The sequence below is a fragment of the Rattus norvegicus genome, chromosome 18 (genome assembly GCF_036323735.1).
Source record: "Rattus norvegicus strain BN/NHsdMcwi chromosome 18, GRCr8, whole genome shotgun sequence".
Taxonomy (NCBI): Eukaryota; Metazoa; Chordata; class Mammalia; order Rodentia; family Muridae; genus Rattus; species Rattus norvegicus.
In genome coordinates, this window is record NC_086036.1 from 63766100 (window position 1) to 63782459 (window position 16360).

General features: G+C 44.7%; 1 pseudogene; it reads left to right on the forward strand.

The window, feature by feature from the left end:
* Tuba1b-ps3 (tubulin, alpha 1B, pseudogene 3) overlaps positions 1 to 16360 on the forward strand; it is a 35938-nt pseudogene that overhangs the window by 10825 nt on the left and 8753 nt on the right.

The following is a 16360-nucleotide window of genomic DNA, read 5'->3' on the forward strand; positions in this document are numbered from 1 at the left end:
GTAGAGAGCAAGGCCCCCAGGGAAGGACTAAGGCCCACTGGAGCATGTGACTGTGAACCTCCCTAAGGGCAAGTCTCGCTTCATTGTCTTTACAATGGTCGCATGTTGTTGTTGTAACAATAAATAAGATATTGTTGTCTTTTACCCCGCTGGGTCCTGCACCTCAGTGCCCCAAGATATCTGCTTGATATCTTGGCGGAAACACATCCCAGCTCCGCCGCAGCCCAGTGTCTCCTGCCGCTGCACACTTTCTTACACTCAAACCGTCACATAAAAGAACACACGACACAATAATCTTTGACCCAATTGATAAGATATAATTGCCCACTTAAACATACAAAGCCCGGTACCATCCATCCCTTAAGAACATTGATAACAACCTGTAAATACACAGAGCAGAATCTTAACATCACCTGCCATGGCTTCTCACCCTTTCCTCCTCCTGTCTCTCCTTTCTGTTCTAGTCTCCTCCTCTTCCTTCAAACTTCTCTCCCGCCCATCTTTCCTCCTCCTCCAATGACAGGCCTCCTTCTATCCTGTACCTGCCCCTCACCGGTACTTTACAAATTCAATGTGGAGGGGGTTTCTGGTGAAGTCATCTGATAGGCATCTGTCCTTGGGGCAGTGGAATTAGCATCAAAATATAGATAACTCTAGGGCAAACCACAACAGCATGTAACACTCTCCAAAGGGCTACAGAGAACACAAATGAAGAAGATGGGTCCCGAAATATACCTGAGTTGATGAGGTAAAATAGGTCAGTGTGGCGAAGATGGCCACCAGGTAAAGATTCTTGCTATTGAGACTGAAAACTTGAGTTAGACCCCAGCTACCCACACAGCGCATCTGCATGTTGTCTTCTGATGTCTATATGCACCCATGCCCGGAGTGTTGTCTTTCAAGGCAAATAATTTCCAATATTTCCAGCTGTTCGCCATATATATCCAACCTTTAGTGGCAGCCCTGGGCACAGGCCAGGCCTTAGAGGCATGAATATTGCATCCAAAGTATAACCTTTGTCCTTCAACGATGTTCACCACACTCAATCAAATGAAATTCACTCAGACATAACTCTATAGAAAGGTGAGCAATTTGATGACAACCAATTTGTTCAATTATATCCTGACAAAAAGAAAGACGGATTCTTATTGAACCTGTATGAATGATATTAATTAAAACAAGGAGCTCAATGAAAGTATCTGTTCGTGAATCTTAAGAGATAATTAGAAGTATGATATTGAAGGGTGTTTTGTCCTATGAAAGTACAGTCTATTAAACTGAGAGGGTGTGAGAGATGCAGAAAAGAGAGGGGGAGCATCCAATACTGTTCACAGCATTACAGCGTACAAAATTATACTCCTGCCACTCATCCATTCAAGCTAGTTATAAATATATTTTTTGAAGGTTGGAAGGCAGGGACTAGGTCCATAGTTTAGGCTGGCCTGGATCTTGTCACACTAACTACAGTTTTAGCCTGTCTCTTAGTGCAACACTATACCTGACTTTAGAGAACTGGACATTTTCTTCTCTGGACTAAAGAGATTTCCAGAAAGCTCCAGTGACCAGGCCTCAACAAGGTCAACCCCAAACCTAGATACTCTTCCTTTTTGTTTTTACGGCATGGAGCCCAGAAACTCCTCTACTTGGGATATTCATTCTGTCTTGATTTCACGACTCCTTGTGTGGTGGTTTGAATAAGTGTAGCCCCTGCAGACTCATGTGTGTTTGAAGGCTTGGTCATATGGAGTAGCTCTGTCAGGAGGTATGGCCTTGTTGGAGGAAGTGTGTCACTGTGGGAGTGGGCTTTGAGGTCATACATGCTCAAGCAACACCCAGTGTGGCATGCAGTTTCCTTCTGCTGCCTTCAGATCAAGAACACTCAGTCACCTCTCTAGCACCATGTCTGTCTGCACACTATTTTGTTTCTCACCATGATGGCAATGGACTAAACCTTTGAAACTGTAAGCTAGCGCCAAATTGACTGTTTTCCTTTAAGGAGTTGTTGTGGTCATGGTGTCTCTTCACATCAATGAAACCCTAAACAAGCGACTTTGTAACAGTGTTTCTGCTCCATCCCTGTCCAAGAGGACTGGCCAGCCTTGGCAGACTTGTCCACTAGTGCCTCATGGGCTACCCTGTGTCACATGGAAATCTGAGCTTCGGTATCCACACTGGAGACCCCTGGGATGAAGACTGATGTCCTTCCGAGGCTGACTAGTCATACCTTGACCTCACTGCTGTTCTGAATCCTGATTCCTGGGGGTCACAAGAACTCTTCCTTTGGCACAACTGTACACATGCGATAAGACACCTGTATGCATTGCTAAGGAGTCTATGGCTTCTAGTTTATGAATGAAATAACAACTGTGCTGAGTTTTCTAATGCAGTGACATTAGTGACCCAAGGTGATGCATTATTGTAGTGGTTTAGTGTTGCATGCATTAAAGACAAAATAGAAGAAATGTATACTTCAGTCAAAGGAAATGTTAAATCTAAAAACCTCCAGGCACAAAACATCCAGGAAATCTGGAATGCTATGAAAAGATGAAATCTAAGACTAATAGGGATAGAGGAAGGAGAAGAAAACCAGATCAAAGGCCCAGAAAATATTTCCAACAAGATTATAGAAGAAAATTTCCCTAACCTAAAGAAGGAGCTGCTTATCAAGGTACAAGAAACACACAAACACAAAAGAGAATAAACCAGAAAAGAAATCCCTCTCATCATATAATAATCAAAACATCAAATGTACAAAACAGAGGAAGACTATTAAATGCTGCAAGGGAAAAAATAAAACAAGTAACATAGAAAGGCAGACCTATTAGAATAACACCCGACTTTTCATCAGAGACTATAGAAGACAGAAGGACCATGGCGGGCAGATGTTCTACAAGCTCTGAGAGCCCACAGAGGCCAGCTCTGAGAGTGGAGAGGCCAGCTCATATTACAATGCCCAGCAAAACTCTCAATCACAATAGATGGGGAAAAAAGACATTCCACATAAAACCAAATGTAAATATTGTCTGTCTATAAATCCATCCCAACAGAAGACACTAGAAGAAAAGCTTCAGTCTGAAGAGATTAAGTACAGCCAAGAAAACACTAGGGATGGATAAATCTCAGTCTAGTAAGCCAAGAAATGTGTGTGTGTGTGTGTGTGTGTGTGTGTGTGTGTGTGTGTGTGTGACAATAACCACACACACCACAACGAGCAGCAGGAATCAATATACACTGCTCATTGATAACTCCCAACATCATTGGCTTCAATTCCCTAATGAAAAGACAGAGACTGACAGAGTGGATGCAAAACCATGATCCACCCTTCTGCTGCATGCAAGAAACACACTATAACATCGAGGATATATATCACCGTAGGGTAAAAGGGTGGAAAGAGATATTCCAAGCAAAGGGACCTAAGAAGCAAGCGTAGACTTCAAAGCAAAAGGAATCAGAAGAGGTAGGGAAAGATACCGCGTGCTTATCAAGGAAAAAAAATTCAATAAAAGGATACTGCAGTTCTTAACATGTATGCACCAAACACCCAAGTTCATAAAAGAAACATGACTGCAGTTAAAAATCACATACTGACCCTCACACACTGATAAGTGGGAGACAGCAAGACCTTACTCTCACCAAAGGGAGTCGATGACAGAAAACAAGCAAATGCAAGGTTGAAACCAATGAAATAGAAACAAACAGAAAAACAATGCAAAAATACAAAGAACCAATGAACCGAAGAGTTGATTCTTTGAGAAACTCAATATGAATGACAAACCCTTTCCAAATTAATTAAAAGGCAGAAGAAACTCCAAGTTAACAAAATTAGAGTCAAAAGGGAGACATAACAACAGATACTGAGGAAATCCAGAGAATCATAAGAACATGCTTTAAAAAACTATACTTCACCAAAAAAAAAAAAAACCCTAAAAGAAATGGATAATTTTCTGGATACACACCACTTACTAAAGTTAAATCAAGATCAGATAAGCATTTTCCGCAGACCTATAACCCTAGTGAAATAGAAGCAGTGATTAAAAGCCTACCAACACCCCAAAAGGCCAGGGCCAGACAGTTTTCGTCCATAAGTGCATCAGACTTCCAACCACATTGTCTGGCATTTGGTGGTTGGAAGCCACATGTGTGGCTCAAACTTACCTAAGTCATTCACAAAGATGAGTGCATAGTAAAGGCTTATTTATTCACCAAGTCCTAAGCCAGGTAATTATGTATTAATCAGGAAGCTAAGCACACGGTCACTACCAGGGTGTCCACTATTGCCTCACACAACTCCTTTCTTTCTTTCTTCCTTCCTTCCTTCCTTCCTTCCTTCCTTCCTTCCTTCCTTCCTTCCTCTCTCTCTCTCTCTCTCTCTCTCTCTCTCTCTCTCTCTCTCTCTCTCTCTCTCTCTCTCTTTCTTTTTTTAAATAGCACCTTATCTAGTTACCTTTCCTTTACTGATGGGCTTCAAACGGTTTAAAGTTGGAGTTAAGCTGTGTGACGCTGATGCTTGGGAATGAAAGCCGTGGCTGGAGGTAATGATCTTATTTATGCAAAGTAAGCTACACGGTTTCTTATTTTAGAAGGTATCCTTGGAATCACTCTGGTTTCGTGATCCCTTTACATCCTTTGAAACTTTTGGCAGCAAAGCCTTCCTAATACTGCCAAAGGGACACCTTTCTTGCTTATTTGACCAAGTTTGTTCTCAGAATGTAAGGGGGGGGGGGAACGAAGGCTTGTTCATTCATTCTTTTCTCTCCCTCCCCTCCCCTCCCCTCCCCTCCCCTTTTAATATTTTGGATAGGATTTCCCTGTGTAGCCCTAGCTGTCTGGGACTCACTCTGTAGACCAGGCTGGCTTGAACTTACAAGGCTCTGCCTGACTCTGCCCTCTGACCACTGGAATTAAAGGTGTGTGCTATCGCCACCAGGTTTCCTCCCCTTTCTTTGTCCTTATCCATCTCTCTGTCCATTTGTCCTGTCCTCTGCTTTCTCAATCAGTTATTATGTGGGGGCAGAAAATTGACAGAAAAGGGCTTCTCTGACACCATCTCAGTGGCAGAGTAAGAAATGGGCACTAGGGGCTGGAGAGATGGCTCAGCGGTTAAGAGCACCCGACTACTCTTCCAGAAGTCCTGAGTTCAATTCCCAGCAACCACATGGTGGCTCACAACCATCTGTAAAGGGATCCAATGCCCTCTTCTGGTGTATCTGAAGACAGCTTCAGTGTACTTATATATAATAAATGAATAAATCTTAAAAAAAAAAGAAAGAAACGGGCACTGGGTACACTCTGAAGGGAGGCACCTAGAATTACTAATCTAGTTTGAGGCATCTCTCAAAACAAACTAGCCTTGTAGTCCTTCCTCTGACCTTGAACCACACAATGAAACCCTTGGCTTAGGTTACACATTCTCCTAATTGATGGGCAGGAGGAGAATGTTATTCAAAAGGATGAGGCTGCTGGTAGCAAAGGCTGACACTGAATATAGATGGCCGCTAAAATTTTAATTTGATCAAGATTTGCTTTGAAAAAAAAAAAAAGCAGGATGAGGGCCCGTGAGATGCTCATTGGGTAAAGGCACTTGAAATGCAAACCTGACAACCAGAGTTCAATCCCTCGGAACCATGATGGAAGAAGGGAACGGATTCCCACAAGTTGTTCTGTGATCTCCACATGGGCACTGTGGAGATCACAGAACAACACTTCTATTTCCCCAGATGAAGTGATGAGATGAGCGCCACACCCAAGCTGTGTGAATAGATGGTTTGGGTTGAGCTAGAGCATTTCCTTTTCTGTTCTAATTACCCCCTAAGTCTACGCCTGGAACCTTCTATCCTCCTTATAATTGTACAATCTACTATTTCAAGCTGAGTGATTCAATCTGGCTTCTCTTGGATCCTGACTGAACTGCTCTGCCTGGCCTCATACTAACATTGGCAATATGATCTAATCTTCTGTCTCCTAATTCTCCAGCTTATTCTGTCTTCACCTGTGTCTAGCTTGTTCTCTCTGTAACCTGCCTCTGTAAAACCGTTCTGGTAAAACTGCTCTCCACCCCCACCCCACCCCCTCTTAAGTAACCTCTCTTTCTCTGCTTTTCTTTTGTGAGTTTGGTGTGTCCTATCTGTGACTCATTCTGTCAGATCTCTCTCTGATTCATCACTTCGTCTGCCCCTCGATTAGATGTCACTTTTTGAATATGGCTTTCCTTTTACAAACTAACCTTACTTTCATTGTTAGGGATTAAAGGTGTGTACTAAGAGTGTGTCTGTATTCCAGACAGATCATACTGTAATCCAAGGTCTGTCGGCATTCTGGCTGGCTCAGATCTTTAGATGTGATCCTTTGCCAGAACAGCTATGTTGCTGGATTCAATTTCCTCTACAATTGTAGCGCTCTCTCTCTCTCTCTCTCTCTCTCTCTCTCTCTCTCTCTCTCTCTCTCTCTGTCTCTCTCTGTCTCTCTCTGTCTCTGTCTCTCTGTCTCTCTCTGTCTCTCTCACACACACACAAACACACACACACTCACACACACACACTCACACACATATAATAATTGTCAATAAAAATTTTTAAAACTAAGGATGAACTCATCTTAAGGCATGGAAGTCTCATTCTAGCAAGGCACAGTTGGGCACAAAGAAGATTCTCATTGCATTCATGTTTTGTTTTGCTTTCCCCCTTCATTTTTATTTTATATGTATGAGTGTTTTGGCTGCATCCATATCTGACCACCACATGTGTGCAGTGTTAGTGGAGGATAGAAGAGGGTGTCCGAGCCCCTGGGACTGAGGTTACAACTAGTTGTGAGTCTCCATGTGGTGCTGGGAATTGATTCTAAATTCTCTTAATCACTGAGCAGTCTCTGTGTTTTGCTTTTTCGTTTTTGTTTCATGTTAGCCAGAGGAGAATGGGTGAAGGCATTGTGATACATTCGCACAGTGAGACACTGTTGCCAGGTAAATGCAGTGGACTAAAGCTTCAGGTATCAACTTGAGTTTTGACAGTGTCATAAAAGGGGGAAAGGTGAGATGTATATTAACTAGATATATGGGACTTAAAAGCACACAGCAAGACCATATGATTTAAGAAATTTATATGCAGCATAAGAGCATGGGAGAAAGGAGTAAGCTAATGTTTGGAGATGATTCTCCCTTGGCCTTCGTATGTCAAGGTGTCTTGCAAGTCAGTCAGTGATGGTTTTGTTCAGGAGCAGTTGTTTTTTGAAGACTATTTGTGTATTTGACATTTAAAAGGTGTCTTCTGCTGAGGCATCTTCTTGATGACCAGAACAAAGACCTTGAGTCCAGGACTTGTTTCCTTTAATACCTCCCCTGTGAGTGCAGGTGTCGGCTGGCCCACTTCCCATTGCTCTGTGGAAGCTGGAAGACAGAGCATTGCTGCGATAATGCTGACGCTGCTGCTGCTGCTGCGGGATGCGTCGTCCTTTGTCGCTGACCTTGCAGTCAGTGTTTTCTGCCAGCATCTTGAAAACAGGCTAATATATTAGTTTACAAATAATGTAAAATATCACACCCTTCAGAGCACTTAACAATTGCCATGTCAAGTTTAGCGTTTTCTCTTAGGCTTTCTTTTCTACCGGTTTTTCATTCTTCAGGAACCTGCCCTCATTTTTTAGCTCATGGACTCCACCTGAATATTCAAAGCTAGCTCCTGGCATCTTCCATTTGTCTCCCTAAATCACGCTTTCCATCATTGCACGGTGTGTGTGTGTGTGGTGTGTGTGTGGTGTGTGTGGTGTGTGGTGTGTGTGTGGTGTATGTGTGTGGTGTGTGTGTGGTGTGTGTGTGGTGTGTGGTGTGTGTGTGTGTGGTGTGTGTGTGGTGTGTGTGTGGTGTGTGTGTGGTGTGTGTGTGGTGTGTGGTGTGTGTGTGTGGTGTGTGTGTGGTGTGTGTGTGGTGTGTGTGGTGTGTGGTGTGTGTGTGGTGTATGTGTGTGGTGTGTGTGTGGTGTGTGTGTGGTGTGTGGTGTGTGTGTGTGTGGTGTGTGTGTGGTGTGTGTGTGGTGTGTGTGTGGTGTGTGGTGTGTGTGTGTGGTGTGTGTGTGGTGTGTGTGTGGTGTGTGTGTGGTGTGTGGTGTGTGTGTGTGGTGTGTGGTGTGTGGTGTGTGGTGTGTGGTGTGTGGTGTGTGGTGTGTGTGTGTGTGTGCTGTGTGTGTGTGGTGTGTGTGTATGTGTGGTATGTGTGTGTGGTGTGTGTGGTGTGTGTGTGTGTGGTGTGTGTGTATGTGTGGTATGTGTGTGTGTGGTGTGTGGTGTGTGTGTGTGTGTGTGGTGTGTGTGGTGTGGTGTATGTGTGTGGTGTGTGGTATGTGTGTGTGTGGTGTGTGTGTGGTATGTATATGGTGTGAGGTGTGTGTGTGTCTATGTGTGTGTGGTGTGGTGTGTGTGTGGTATGTGTATGGTGTGTGGTGTGTGTGTAGTGTGTGTGGTGTGTGTGAGGTGTGTGGCATGTGTGTGTCGTGTGTGTGGTGTGGTGTGTGTGTGTGTGTGTGTGTGTGGTGTGTGTGAGTGTGTGTTATGTGTGACTCTGATTTTCCCATTTTTTCCTATTATGACCCTCATGATTACTCTGGGTTCATCCAGATAATCCAGGCTAATCTCATGTCAAAGTCTCTAAGTTAGCAACAACTTCTGAATTCCTTTCCATAGGCAAGTAAAAATAACACCCACAGGTTGTGCAGAATAGGACATGGCTATCTCTAGGGGGCCATTGGTCAGCTTGCCATACTAACTGGAAAGTTACTTTACACCCAGAAGTTCCATTTATGTTGTTTGCCTTAGAGGGACTCATATTTACACAATGGGATCTATTCTAGGGTGTACATGTGGCACCCTGGGTAATAATGGAAAACTGGGAAAAACTTCTTTAGCATAGTATAATTGTTTAAAAGATAACATTGATTCAAATACTGGGTCTGTGCCCTTGAGAGATTTACTTAACTTCTCTGCGACTTGTTTTCTCACACGTATCATAGCAGGTTATACATCATAGGGCTGTACACAGGGGTAGGCTCAGTTGGTGAATGCCTGTCTAGCATGCATGGGGGCCTGGCTGGGTTCCCAGCACTGCATGAACCAGATGTGGCTCACTGTTGAGAGGACGCTGTGTCTGCTCTGAGTCACTCTGGTCTTTCTGTTTCTAGAAGCTTTCTTCTTCATTCCGCGGATGAAGAGAGATTGTGCATCTGGTGGGTAAGTGAAGGTTACTGTCTGTGTGAGGAGAAAGTCTGTGCTGTCTTATAGATTCATTAGGGTGAGTTGAGACCTTAGGGCACACAGGCATATTAAAGTCTTATCATGGGGCTGGAAACATGCCTCAGTGGTTAGGACCACTGGCATGGGACTCCCAACTCTGGTGGCCCTTTCTGGCCTCTGCAGACACTAGGTACACAGGTGGTACATAGAAACACATGCAGGTAAAACACCAGTGACACATGAAACGTTAAGAATTTAAAGTTTGCCGTACCTGTGAACTTACTGCCTTTCAGTAAATTCTGACGTTGTGCAAAGACAAGAATGCATCTGTCTGTTTCTTGAGACACACACCACTGATCCCAGCATTCTGGGTGTGGAGTCAGGAGGAGCAGAAGAAGGTGCTCTAGGCCACTTGAGAGTGGTGCCTGGCAAGGGCTATTTGAATATTTGTTGCTGTTCTAGTAGAGGGCTACCTGAAACGGCCTGCGGCTCTCCTCAGTAATTAGAAGGACACACTTCATCCCTCAGTGGAAACTATCTCAGACATGTTCTAGTGAGTGCACAGAGCAAGGTGTGACCAACATGTACTGTATGATACCATTTGCCTAAGCTAAAGTACAAAGCCACATTTCAGACTGTTCCTGGGTGAGGAAATGTGCAATGAGAGACCAGTGCACACAACTTGCGTGCCCATGCTTCTCTGCAAAGAAAGATTTCAGCTGCTCTTGAAGTTTCCTCTGTCTCGAATTTAAATTCTTTCAATTTTTAAAAAAAATTATCTTATTATTTTTTCGTGTCAAGTACATTTTTGTGTTGTTTATTTTTGAGATTGTCTTTCTTTTTTTTTTATCTTTATTAACTTGAGTATTTCTTATTTACATTTCGATTGCTATTCCCTTTCCCAGTTTCCCGGCCAACATCCCCCTAACCCCTCCCACTCCCCTTCTATTTGGGTATTCCTATCTCCATCCTTCCCCCATTACTGCCCTCCCCCCAACAATCAGGGGTTCAGTCTTGGCAGGACCCAGGGCTTCCCCTTCCACTGGTGCTCTTACTAGGCTATTCATTGCTACCTATGAGGTTGGAGTCCAGGATCAGTCCATGTATAGTCTTTGGATAGTGGCTTAGTCCCTGGAAGCTCTGGTTGCTTGGCATTGTTGTTCATATGGGGTCTCAAGCCCCTTCAAGCTCTTTCAGTCCTTTCTCTGATTCCTTCAACGGGGGTCCCGTTCTCAGTTCAGTGGTTTGCTGCTGGCATTTGCCTATGTATTTGCTGTATTCTGGCTGTGTCTCTCAGGAGAGATCTACATCCGGTTCCTGTCGGCCTGCACTTCTTTGCTTCATCCATCTTATCTAGTTTGGTGGCTGTATATGTATGGGCCACATGTGGGGCAGGCTCTGAATGGGTGTTCCTTCTGCCTCTGTTCTACACTGTGCCTCTCTATTCCCTGCCAAGGGTATTCTTGTTCCCCTTTTAAACAAGGAGTGAAGCATTCACATTTTGGTCATCCCTCTTGAGTTTCATGTGTTCTGTGCATCTAGGGTAATTCAAGCATTTGGGCTAATAGCCACTTATCAATGAGTGCATACCATGTGTGTTTTTCTGTGATTGGGTTACCTCACTCAGGATGATATTTTCCAGTTGAGATTGTCTTTCAATGACAACATTTCCCCCTTCCCTTCCTTCCTTCCAAACCCTCTCACGTGTCCTCCCACTCTCCTTCAGACTCGGGGCTTATTTTCATCGCTCATGATCGCTTGCACGCATGTGATTGTACGTACACATATATCTCTGAATATAACCTGTTGAGTTGCTTGTATGTAGGCTAGGCTACTTGTATATATGGTTTCAGGGCTGATTATTTGGCACCGAACAACCAACCAGTGTGCTCTTCCCTGGGCAGGGACACCTCTCTCCCTCTCAGCTTTTCTCAGTGGCCTGGAGTCCTGCGTGCAGGGCTGAGACCTCATGGGCTCTTCCCTGTGTGGTGTGGCATGACCATTGGTGTCATGCTTCTTCAGCTCTCATTTGGACAGTCATGTAGGATGATGTCATTAGGCAGGTGAAGGCAGGTATGAGATAGAACGAGGCCTGTCATTGGACGAGAAGGAAGGATGGGCGGGAGAAAAGTTTTAGAAAGGAGGAAGAGATTGGAGCGAGGGAGGAGAGAGGAAGAGAGCAGCTGAGAGAACATGGAAGCAGATTCCTCTCTGCACATTTACAGGTGGTTATGAACATTTTTTTTTTGAGAGAAAGTTTTTATTTTCTAAGTAAGAGGAGGCCGGCGCCATGTTAAGTCATGTGATTTTTTTTATTAACTTGAGTATTTCTTATTTACATTTCGAGTGTTATTCCCTTTCCCGGTTTCCGGGCCAACATCCCCCTAATCCCTCCCCCTCCCCTTTTCTATAGGTGTTCCCCTCCCCATCCTCTCCCCATTACCGCCCTCCCCCCAACAATCACATTCACTGGGGGTTCAGTCTTGGCAGGACCCAGGGCTTCCCCTTCCACTGGTGCTCTTACTAGGATATTCATTGCTACCTATGAGGTCAGAGTCCAGGGTCAGTCCATGTATAGTCTTTAGGTAGTGGCTTAGTCCCTGGAAGCTCTGGTTGCTTGGCATTGTTGTTCATAAGGGGTCTCGAGCCCCTGTTATGAACATTTTTAAGGGACAGATGTGTACAGGATCTTGTGAATCTAGATGAGCCAACTGTATCTTAGGTGGGCAAATTATATCTTATCAGTTGGATCAGAGATCATTGTGTTTTGTGTTCTTTCATGTGGCGATTTATTTGAGTTCAAGAGAGTGCCTGGTGGTTGGAGACATTGGGCTGCCACAGAATTGGGATGTGTATGTCTGGCATGGTGGCAACCGGCCTTGGGAACTAGACGGGCAGAGAGATTGTTGTCAGGCTCAGAGAGTAGCCATCGGCAGTGTGATATGGGATGCAAAGTGGGTGAGACGCTTTGCTGACTGAGATGAACATATCAAACAGATGTCATGGGGGCACTTCGGTTCTGCCACTAGTGCGGGATGAAAGAAAGCATATTTTAATCTTGGTCATGTCGGCGAGACTTTACGGGTGTGGCTTCTGATGTTACTAGGCGACACAATCTCACAGCAAACTCCCTGGTCCTGTGACTCTTAGTCTTTCCACCCCCTCTTCCACAATGTTCCCTGAGCCTTAGGTGTGGTGGAGATGTTTTGTAGATCTATCTTTTAGAGCTGGGCATACAACTCTGTAGTGTCATAAAGAGAAGTTTCCTTGATGAGGGGTGAAGCCCACACTTACCTGTGGGCATAAGGAAAAGAATGTTTATAGATATTTGTTAAAGTTCAGTAAGATATGGATCTAGATTCTCCTTCCACAATCATGATTCCACTAACAATGATTAGTTAGCTAGGTGTCCAGTACCAGGCATGGTAGCCATCTTTTTGGGCCACATGCAGAGTCCAGAAGGGAGCATTGGATCCCCTAGAACTGGAGTTACTGATAATTTTGAGCTGTCACATGGGTGCTGGGAGTTGAACCCAAGTCATCTGGAATCATAGCCAGTGCCCTTAAGTGCTGAGCCGTCGGTCCAGGTGCCCATTCCCCCTCGCTCTCCGCCCTCCCTTGAAACAGGGTCTCTCTACATAGTTTTGGCAGTCCTGGAACTCACTACATGGGTCAGGGTAGCCTTGAACTCACAGAGATCTGCCTGCCTCTGCCTTCCGAGTTGTGGTATTAAGGATGTGTGTCACCGTGCCTGGCTCAAAAAAAAACTTATTTTCAAAAGAAAAATTAGGGACTATAGAGACGTTCAATGGTTAAGGGTGCACACTGCTTCTGCAGAGGACCCAAGTTGTTTTCTCCGTGTTCAAGTAACTCCAGCTCCAGGATTTCTGGTGCTCTGGTTTGGCTTGCTACTGCACGCATGCGCACAAACAGGCTCACGCAGGTAGTTAAAAACAATAAAAACAAGAACACGAGGCGCAGTATCAGTCTTGTTTTGACTCGCCGGTTATACAGGTGCTATTATGTGTTTATTTCACAGCACATTTCATTATTTAAAAAATTATAAGGAACAGTGGGCCCCGGAAGTTTTGGATGTAAGCCTGCATTGGTCTTTGTTGCCCAGTGAACTGCACTGTGGGGTGATCAGGGGTCTGTCTTCTCTCATTAGCACACCCTCATGCTGGCAGGACAGGGTCATTTTCTGAGGCCAGTTGGGGGGGTTCCAAAACGGATTGCTTCACCCCACGGCCCTGCGCATGCCTGCATTCCATTGCAACCTTCTGACAGGTCCGCGTTCTTTTACCACATGGACTCTTATCTACAGTCATACAGCATCCACGCGGATCTAGGAGCTTCTGTCTCTTAGAATTGTATTTCAATTTGTGCCCACAAACCTGAGTTGTGCCCATTCAGCCCTCCCGTGCCCCGACCTCTGGCATTCACCGTATTTTCTCCCCTGGGCATCTCTCGCTGTCTTCATAGCTGCACCTTTACTGGAATGTCATAATTGGAGTTGCACGGACAGCCTTCCAGAGTCCATCCGTTCCCTTAGTGATGTGGGCTTCTCTCTCCATCTGTGTATTCCGTTGTCTCATGCGATATAGTTTAGATCCCGTTTACCTGTGAAGTACATCCTGGCTGCGTCCAGGTTTTCGCAATTAACGAATAAAGCTTCTGTAAACACTCGGTTGCTCTGGGTAAATTCGGAGAAGACGACGCAGGATCATATGGTAGGAGCAGTTTCGTTTCAAAAGTTGTTTATACAAGTTTCCTTTGGTTACCGTTTGTACATGTGTCTTTCCTTTAGTCTTGGGGTCACTTTGTCCCACAGTGTCGTTTCCCCCTCAAATTTTACAAGGGCACAAATACTGACTATATTTCAAGATTACCTTAATTATTTTTATGTTGTTTATATAACTTGGAGGTTGCTGATATTGGTTTAGTAAAAAATGTTAACTCTCATTTGGAATTAAGTATGGGTTCATAATTCTTTTAGTCTTTTTTTTTTAAAGATTTATTTATTGTATGTATGAGTTCACTGTAGCTGTTTTCAGACACACCAGAAAAGGGCATCAGATTCCCATTACAAATGGTTGTGAGCCACCATGTGGTTTCTTGGAATTGAACTCAGGACTTCTGGAAGAGCCCTTTACCTGCTAAGCCATCTCTCCAGCCCAGGTTCATAATTTCTTATGGGCTTAGTGGGTGCCAGTGTGTTAAAATGGACATATTCATTTCTGGTGTACAGATTGGTTAGAATCATGGATATACTAAGTTCATCTTGATTGTCACTACCCTTCATGTAGCAGCAATGATTTTACAAGAATTCCTGACCTTTGTGGAGAGGCAAAAATTGAGCAAATGCAGGACTCTGGATCCCACTGTCCTGCTATCAACCAGGCTCCGCCTTGCTTCTGAGCTGGTGAGATTGGGATGGTCAGGGTGGTGTGGCAAGTGTCATGTGTGTTCTTTGTGAGAACCCACTTTAAGGAAGTCCAGTTAAAAAACTGATTAAGTCCTAAGGCTTCTGGTGTCCTGATAGGTTTAGACTCTTATGAAAGAGTTTGTGGGAGTGCCCTTGGCTCTCTAGGAGTGAAGATGCACCAAGATGGCATGAGCTTTGAAACAGGGAAGGAATTCACCAGATGCCTGGCTTACCAGCCCCTTGCTATTAGGCTTCTCAGTCTCTAGGACTGTGGCCAACAAATTTCTGTGGCTATAAATTATCCAATGTAAGGCATTTTAAACAAATATTTGTGTGTGCCTAATTACAGGGAAGAAACAGTTAACCATGGATTGATGCATCAGCAGAACAGGCCGGGGGCTCTGTTTTAGAAATTGTGTCAAAGAATTCTTGATGCTTTGATAAAATGTGTCCTTTAGTATATTGAGTGGATACATCTCTGTGGCGAGGCTGCTCTTTCTCTGGGATAGGCTTTGGGTGGTGTTGATTCTATGCCTACGGTGGGCACCTGGGAGGTCAAGCTTTGAACAGGGCAGGTGCACCGGGAGTAGCCTTTGCCCTTCCTAACCAGCATTCCAACTGCCTTCTCTTGTTTTCTTCTTCCAGGAACGGGCTAGGCAAGGGTCAGAAAAGAATTGGCCCTGATCCATTACAGCTCCTACTTCCTGCCTTGGTGCTGTGTATAGAATGTGTGTGTGTGTGTGTGTGTGTGTGTGTGTGTGTGTGTGGTGTGGTGTGTGATGTGTGTGTGTGTGGTGTGGTGTGTGATGTGTGTGTATGTGTGTGTGGTGTGTGTGTATGGGTGTGTGGTGTATGGTATGTGTGTGTGTGTGGTGTGTGGTATGTGTGTGTGTGTGCGCGCGCGTGTGTGTGGTGTGTGGTGGGTGTGATATGTGTGGTTAGATCTTGGTGGTTAGATCTTAGGTAAACGTGGGATTCCCTTCCAGGTTAGAATTCTCCCACAACCTTCCCACCAGGCTTCTTAGGAAAAAAGTGGTTATTCATCAGATATGCCACTCTGTCTGCAGGGAGGAGACTAGAGCAACTGGAGGAACCCATGGGGAGGTCCAAGCTGAGAATCAAACCCAGTGTGGATGGCCAAGGAGGATAGAGGTGGAACCTTCCCTTAACACCTGGCTATAGGGGCTGGGCAAAGAGCTTGCTGTGCAAACAAGGAACCTGGGTTGGATTGCCTGAACTTATACAGAAAGGTCAGACCTTGTGCATGTGCTTACAGTGCCAGCCTTGGGGACGTGGAGACAGATGGGGGCCTTGGAAAATTCTAGGCCAGTTCTAGAGTGTTTGTATACAATCTAGAACACTGTCTCAAGAAACGAAATAAAACAAAAACAAAGCAACAATAACAGAAAAGTGGTACCTGAGAAACACCTGAGAGTAGCCTCTTGTACACACACACACACACACACACACACACACACACCACATACACATACCATCACAACCACACACTACACACAAACACACACACACACCACCACAACCACACACACACCACAACAACCACACACACACCACCACAACCACACACACACCACCACAACCACACACACAAACACACATGCACATACCACATCACCACAACCACACACCACACACAACCACACACACATACCACCACAACCACACACACACAACCACACACATACTACCACAACCACA